The sequence below is a fragment of the Brassica oleracea genome, chromosome C4, assembly GCF_000695525.1.
Source record: "Brassica oleracea var. oleracea cultivar TO1000 chromosome C4, BOL, whole genome shotgun sequence".
Taxonomy (NCBI): domain Eukaryota; kingdom Viridiplantae; phylum Streptophyta; class Magnoliopsida; order Brassicales; family Brassicaceae; genus Brassica; species Brassica oleracea.
This window is the reverse complement of record NC_027751.1, coordinates 45,198,995-45,207,855: the sequence shown is the minus strand read 5'-3', so window position 1 is coordinate 45,207,855 and position 8,861 is coordinate 45,198,995. Positions and strand designations below refer to the sequence as shown.

Here is an 8,861-nt window from a genome sequence, read left to right as displayed (position 1 = left end):
GTTTAGTTGGTAGAGCTTTTATACTGCTTTTTATTATCCAATCAATTATTTTTACAAAAGCATTTAAAGAAACATTTTAAGTAATAAAAGCTTTGTATGATAAGGAATCATTGTTTCATAAATATCTTACTAAATTTATATAATTCAAATTTAGTATTTTATTCGTAAATATATATTCATAAAAGCCTTCTTAAATATACATTTAAGAACATATTTTTAAATACATATTTATGAAAAAGATTCTAAATTTTATGAATATATTATAAATATTTATCAATATCTTTCAAAGTTTTAAAAACTATTATACTTATTCAGTAATATTTACCTAAATATGCATAAAACTCAAATTCATGAAGATGTCGTACACATTCAATAAGGTCTTTCTAGACATTTTTTAAAACATTGTATCATAAAAAAAATTAAAAATTGTTTTTCAAAACAAAAAAATTCACAAAAGATTATTTAAATATTTATTATTTTATATATTTATTGAAAATTTTATAATTGTCATTTATCCTTTTAGTGAAATCTATTTTGGTCACTTTGATTCTTATGTGAACAAAAACATGTTTTGGGACTATTTGAGACAATTTTTCTTATACTAACCATAAAATAAATGAGTAATCTGCAAAAATTTGGTTTTTTTATTTCCTTAACCAAAAGCTACAAAATTAACTAATTTGATTTATATATATGAAAATTAATGATTTTAAATAATAAAAATTTCCAACAATTTTATATACTCTATCATTTTTATTATTAAAATATATTAAAAATCACTTTAAGCATATAATAAAATTTTAATATTTTTATGTTATATTTGATTTTTTTATAACGACTATAATTTACTAGAGATGTTAAAAAGTCTTACATTAAAAAAATTGTATTCAATGATTTAACCCGTTTTTTAACAAAATACAAAGGATTATAAAACCATATTGTATGAAGTAGATTTCATAGATATCTGGTTTAAAAAGATATATTAATTTTAAATAAATTTAATAATAAATCAAATAACTGCACAACTAGATTTTGTTTTATTTTTAAATACAATATGGAATAAAATTTGCGCAAACGTGTGGATTGAATTCAAATTTTCTCTTAAAAAATTGTTAACTTTAATTTCATGCATTACCATTTCATTAACCCTAAATTAATCCAAAAATTGGATATATGATACTTAGCTGATAACAGTTTCCAATAATATTAAAAACGTTGGTATGCTGGTATTCAACATATTTATTATTGGTTTCTAAGGTATAATTTAGATATGCATTATTTTTATAGTGCCTTATTCAATATATTTATTGTTGCAAACAAAGCTAATTTATTTTTGCAAACGAAAAATTGTTTAAAAATTTTATTATATTTTTAGTTGATATCATAATTTTCTATACAATATTCATAATATATTCCTAACATATCAGAATACCATAATATCCTCTAGATATTGGGATATATTCCATTTAGTAAATTTTTTGACAACCATATATAAATCTAAATGGTTTATGATGGTTCTTCATGTAAAATTGTTATTGTAAATATTTTTAAATAAAACATATAAAATATGTACTTTATTTAATTTTCTGTTTATTAAAATACTTATATTAATTAAAAAACTTCTATTATCAAATCTTAATTATTTTATTATTTTATTCAAAATAAAAGTATCTATTATATTATTAAATTATAGTAAAAATTACTGTCTAAATTATTTTACATATGATTTTAAAATATTAAAATTAAAGAAAATTATTTATTGAATTCTAAGATTTACACAAGATTTTCTAATTTATTTATATTATGAATCATTTTTGAAAAATTGCCAAAATTACCACATTCATAATACACTTTTCATGTTTACCTTCACCACATTTACCCCTAATTTTTAAAGAATTAAATAGACACTTACAATCTAGGTTGTATGGAAACTTGGATGAAAGCCGTTTTACGTTTCAGAATCGAAATATCTCAAAAACTCGTTTTTTGAAAATCTCATTTTGGAAACTCAACGGAAATTTCCGTTGCCACTTTAGAAACTTGTGATTTTGTTTTGGATACGCAAAGAAAACTTTTTAAAACAAGTTTTGTATCTTGTATATTTATTTTAAGTTAAGCTACTTAATATTTGAGTGTTGGATATCTGCTATTTTAAAATTTTAATATGATTTTGATGTTTAACTATTACTTGTTTCATTTTCGTGTACTTAACATAAAATTGTTATTCGGTTATTTATATTATTAGATAGACCAAACAGAAGAAAATAATTGTACTCCCATGTTAATCATTCATATATATGTATGTATATAGTTATATATTTATAAACGTTTCAAAAACGTTTCCATTTTAAAAACAAATTATACATGTTACGTTTCCACATATATGTTTCCGATTACATGCATCCTAGCTTACAATCATGTACTAACTAATCTAGATTAGGGTTTAGAGTTGAGAGGTGGGTTTTGGAATGTGGGGATTAGAATTTTAATAAATATATAAATAAATACGTAACTTGTGTTTAAAAAAAAATAAAAAATTGAATTTATAAAATAAAATTTGCAAAAAAATATATATATAAAAAAAGTTTGAATTTGAAAAGTTATAATTCGAAAACTATAAAAAAAATTAATTTTTAAAAATAATTATTTATACTTTTATATCTATAAAACAAAGATATAAGAATCTTTTGTCTCTTTAAAGAATAATGTATTTTTGAAAATGTTCTTTTAATGAAGGCAGACATGATAAATGGTACTAATAATATGTTAGAAGCGAAATTTACCCATTATTTTTTCAAAATACATTTCTACATATTCTGATGTAGGATTTTGCCTGAGACACATAGGAAAAAAGAATTTGATATATAATTAAGACAAGAAAACTGCATGATTGATACAAATTGGTATGAAAATTAGAGTTTAACTTTAAAAAAACTACATTATAATTGGTTAGGTTTGATGATTGAAAAAATAAATAAAGCTAAACAACTAAGTTAAAACTCAATATACCTTATCAATAATTATATGTGGACACGAGATTCCTATTACCATTACTTACATACCCAAATAACCCAACAGATATTACCTGATTCTAATGTTAAAGGTGATTTTTTGTACGTTTATAGAACAAATAGAAAAAAAATATTGAGCCACGTTTTAATGCGGAGTGTGTCTTAGTTTTCACTTTTCACTTATAAACATTAACCATTTTGAAATAATTTGTGTTCGTTCTATACATTTGATCACATTAACTCATTATTTTCTTTAAAAGGGGAAAGTATCTATATAAACTGCCAGAGAAGAGAAAAGATAACGAGATATTGAAAATAGTGGAATTTTTGTCTATTCACCAAATTATCGCACGACATAAGGGACCGGAACGTACACCGATCCTTTTCAGCAAGATAAGATCCCCGGGCGTATTATTAACATGTATTACACGTGATTGTATCTGATGTGATCGTTTTATTGATATTAGATTTTGATCCGTGTTTTTTTAAATGCTAATAGATATTTTATACTGTGAAATTTAATAAAAATATATCAAATATTTTATTAGAGAAGTTAAAATATATATATATATATATATATATCCTATATAAATCCGTCTCATTTAAGATTCAACCCATTAAACTTTAAATGTGTATTTCTATTTTATTTTAATATATAATAAAGCTGCATATCAGATCAATAATAATTATTTTGGCTAATTCAAAATTTTTAATTTATTTAAAACATTTTGAATTAAAATTTTAAAATTATTTTTAAAATTTTAAAATTTATTTGAAAAAAACTCACTTCAAAAATATTTGACAAGTGATGTTATTTGCCATATTACTAATAATTGTTTTTTTATAATAGTAAAATAAAATGTTAAGTTTGTTATCGTTATCACATGGGTGAATCAAAACATTACAAATTACGATAAATTACAATGAAACAATAAATGGTTTGAAATTTATTATGTATATTTTGTAAGAAAAATATTAAGAAAATATACACTTTAAAAGGTGAAGAATTTGACTAAATAAAGTAGAACATTTCGAAAAACATTTTATAATATTTGATATTGTTGTACATTTACATTTATAGTAATAGTTCAATAATGGAGAGGTAAGATTGTTATCTAAGAGTTTATTATTAATGGAGAAGTAAGACGTATATTTTTGAGAATTTTGAAAACTTTGAATCTAGGAGATATATATATTTTTATACAAATATATATTAAATGAAATTTCCTACTTTTATGATTCTATGATCTTTGTAGTTTTCTATAACAAAAATAATTAAATCATTGATCACAAAACTTTTAAATTTAAGACTTTTAATAATTTTAGTAATTTATAGTCATTTTTTAAATTTGAAATATAACATAAACGAAAATATAAATTTTATTATACGGTAAGATTGTATAATTTATTTTAATAATATAAAATTAAATAACCAAGTGGTGGTAGCTTATTGGGAATTTTTGGGGCTTGTGTGTACCAACATCAGTTTTGGGTTCGATTCCTTCTGGAAACTAAATTATCACTACTTGGCCAGTCTGGGCTTACGATTCGGCCCATGTGATTTACAAGGTGACCCGTAACAGATGATCGGTCCATCCACTGGCATTATTCATAAGGCATTCCAAACTCAGATCAAACAGTGTGATACGCTTTTAGACTATTCCACTCTGTAGCACTAAGTATCTTCCTCCCAGAACCGACTGGATCAGCCCATAAGATTTATTAAAAACAAATTAAAAAAATGATAGAAGATACACAAACTGTTATCAAATATTTATTATTCAAAATTATTAATTATCGTATATATATATATATTAATAATATTAGATAATTTCGTAATATTTTTTTTCGTGCAATCTTCATTTCATTATCTTAAGCTTCAAACATACAAGAGATCGAGGGAATTATTCATTCTATTTGACTACAACAATGAAATTTAAAAACACCATAAGCTAAAGTAGATAAATTCTCGAAAGAGATTGACAGAGAAGCAACCATTTTCGTCCCAGAATTATTACCCCTTAAATACTAAGTCTAAATATTAATTCCATTTTTAATAAAATATGTTTTGAATAAGTTTAAAAGGTGAAATGCCACACATAGTTAAAACCATGTACAATGGTTTTAATACTCATTTTATTTTCAATAGCCCCTTTTTCTATTTTTAACATTTCACATCATCTTTTCTATATCCACCTAATTTATTCAATATTCACTTCATTTTAAACTTCTATAATGGTTTGTTTTAAAAATTCAACGCCCTACCCTAATATTTTCAATTTATATATTTATCTTTTACAGTATAATAACAACATATTAATAATTTGATAGTGATTAAAATAAAAAAGCTAAAATAACATAAACTTTTAATAATTTTTATTTTATTTATATACCTATCTTATTTTAAAAATAATACAAAAATTAATATTATTCAAACAAATATAGCTAAGAACATCTTCGTTTTTAAGTTAGATATTTACCTAGTTTGGTTTTCAATAGTTAAACGGAAAATTAGAGGAATTTTGGATGTTAAAAAGATTATTATTGGGATCTATCTACAAAAAAAACACTAAAATAATTGATTAAATAAAAAATGATGTTTTTGTATCGAAATGAAATGAAAATAGTCTCAATTTATAGATCATAAAAATCATGAGTTTTGATATGCTTTTTATTTTTTAAGTTTTATTATATAATAAATGAGCTCGGATATTTAATGAGAATAAAACTCAAAAATAAATTGCACAACCAATGACAAAACAACATCTAAATCTTATCCGGATTAAAAAAAAAAAAAGTTCTGCACAAGGCGCACCAACAATTCTAGCCAACCAATTTTTGCCACGTGGATGGTTGGACCACAAAAAAAAAGAATTCAACGGTTGAAAGTTGAAACTTCACAACCATGTTGAATCCACCTACATAAACTACCACATTTCAGCAACCCATTTGTAGGGTATTCAACAGTTGAAATCAAATATTAACACCTCATTGTGGGTGGTCTAATCTATGGTTTTTTCAAGCTCATGTCTAACACATCCTCTACCGCCATAATCACCAATGTAATTCTTTACCTAACCTTTGTTACACCATCAAAATTTATACACCTAACCCTTACAGCACCATTAGAACATTCACCGCCTAATCCTTCCAGCATCATAAAGAATATTGACCTAATCTTTGTATCATCGTTAGGGATCGTGAAGTCACCTTGAAAATTCTCCTCCTACAACCGAAGCTTTCAGGATTCTCTTCTATGTATCCTACCTTCCCATCGAAAGTGAAGCACTTCGAATTTGAAAGGTATTTTGATCTTCCTGCAGATTTTCATCAACATGGCTCTGATACTATTTGTAGGGTTTTTTCAAGCCTATATCTAACTTTCTATTGTCCAATCAGTATGATATTGTCATTTTGAATCCATAAAAAAAAAACCCTCATGGATTTTGGTTTTTGAGCTCCTTCCCAAAAGACATTGCATTAATCAGAGTAGGATATCTCTTTATATACTAGATATTATTTATATAAACTCTCAATGTTAAAGTTTGTTTGCATCCACAACAGTTAAGAAATTAGATTTAAAATTATTGGATAGAAAAAATTACATGAAACTATACAATACCTGTGTTGAAACAAAGTGTGATGAAACTGATTCCAACCGTCTCTTATCCCCTTATTTTTTAAGGGGTTTTGCATTTCAACTGCGTCTCATCTTTTTAAACTTTAAAGGGGTAAACATTACACTCTCAAATACAAGGGACACTATTCAACCATTTATAACACTATTCACTTTTGATTTTTGTCCCTACAATTATATTTGTCTCACAAATACATGAAAAAACTTTCTATATATCATATTTTAGTACCTATCGTATATATTTTTTTAAAATGTTTCGATTTAAAATAGTTTATTAACACTTTAATACTATTTATAGTTATATTTGACTACATGTTATTATATTTTTTGTAAAAATAATTTATTTTTATATTTTTCAAATATTATGTTTTATTAGTTGTAAAAGTTTAATGATTATAGTTAATTATTAATAATGTTGAGGACTAAAATGTAATATGTAAAGTTTATAGAGAAAATATTTAAGAGCTACCATTGGAGAACCACTCTCTTGTTTTAAGTGGATCCCTACTTTATGATAAAGGGGATTGTTGGAGATGCTCTAAGAACCAAAATCGATGTTAATTATAACAAAACCTAAAAAATGCTCTTTAACAATGAACCTTATACAATACTCTTTCACAATGATTTTTTTTAAACTAAACAAAGTTTACAAATGAATAAAATAATCAAACAAATATTTATGAGGATTTTTAAGGCTTTCACAATGATTTTGCAAAATAGTTATGCCCAAACACAAAAGCATTCATACATCCTATCAATATAAAAGATATTCGCAAATACAAAGCATTCATATAAAAGATATGCGAAAATACAAAAGCATTCATAAGGTAAAATCTTGTTAAAACCGGCGTCACCAAGAAACTGACTATTGATAAGATTTAGAAACAATAATTAGGATCTACGTTGGCAAATGGAACTTCATGATATTAACAGGAAGTTAAGAAAAACAGAGTTGGAATGTGCCATTGATTACAGGTTGCGCCAGAGCAGTATAAATAAAATTAGGAGCAACATCGTTGGCTCCTATGCTGTCTTTTGCCCATTCACAAGCAAGATTTTTTGCTAATTGATTCAAAGCTCCCACACAAAGAAAAAGATATGTATTATGAACCCCCACAAAGAAAATTAAATCTATTTTCTGACACAATTAGTGTTCGAGTTCACTTCAATATCTAGTATCCCGCATTAGTAATAAGTTGGGAAACTTGCGTAATATATAACACGTACGTCAGTCTATTTATTGTCGATTGATTTTGAGTAGAAATCTGTGAAGATACTAGCAAATATTTTGAGCAGTGTTTCAAATATGCCGACGTACGCATGCATGGATTATAACTCGAAAATGGCTAGCTCCTCCTCTACTTTGACATGCCTATAAGTAACATTTCACAGAATCAAATAAAATGCACTTTTTTTTTTTACTAAAATGCAAATAAAATGCACTTTTTTACCAAAAAAAAAAAAAATGCACTTAACGAAATCTTGAACAAAATCAGAACGTTGCATGGGTAAGAAATATGATGTAGATATAAAGTGGAAAGACAAACGCGATTCCGCTTTTATCCATTTTTAACCTGTGACTAGCAGTGACCAGAAATACTACATACAGGACAGCATATATATAGAGAGAGTCAAAATAGATCAGACATTGTTAAATAAGGACCACTCAAGATTACTTATCCTATATGGCCCATTTTTGGACTATGTCAACCGATGTTGACCAAAAATACCAAACAATATTTGAACCGTTTTTCTGAACCGGTTTCTTTATACCCATCTGTTTACTGAAAACTGAAAAAGATCAAATGCAAAACCAAAAAAATCATAAAATTTCTAGGATTGACGAGGAACTCCAGTTTGAAAATTACTACAAAACACACACACTACAAGAAAACATCGGTATTCTGACGGACATTCCGACGGAAAATGAAATCCTCGGAATTTCCCGAAGAATTTCCTCGGAATATACCGACGGAATTCCGAGGAAATATCAATCCGTCGGAATATTCCGAGGAAATTCCGAGGAAAAGTGTGTTCCTCGGAAAAGACCGATGAATTCCGAGGAAATAGTATAGGGATTTTACAAAATTATGAGGAAATTCCGACGAACTAGTGATCGATCGATGCGTTTTTGGACATATACCCATCGATCGATCACATTGTTACGCTTTGGTCCATCTTAGTGATCGATCGATGCGTTTTTGGACATAAAT

At 25.7% G+C, this 8,861-nt stretch overlaps 1 protein-coding gene across 1 annotated transcript in view; it reads right to left on the bottom strand.

The window, feature by feature from the left end:
* Positions 1–8,445: 8,445 nt before the first annotated feature.
* Positions 8,446–8,861, bottom strand: part of LOC106342749 (receptor-like protein 12) — a 5,387-nt gene continuing 4,971 nt past the window's right edge. The window contains exon 2 of the mRNA XM_013781770.1: positions 8,446–8,529. The gene's annotated coding sequence lies outside the window, so the exon portion shown is untranslated. The remainder of the gene's footprint in view (positions 8,530–8,861) is intronic.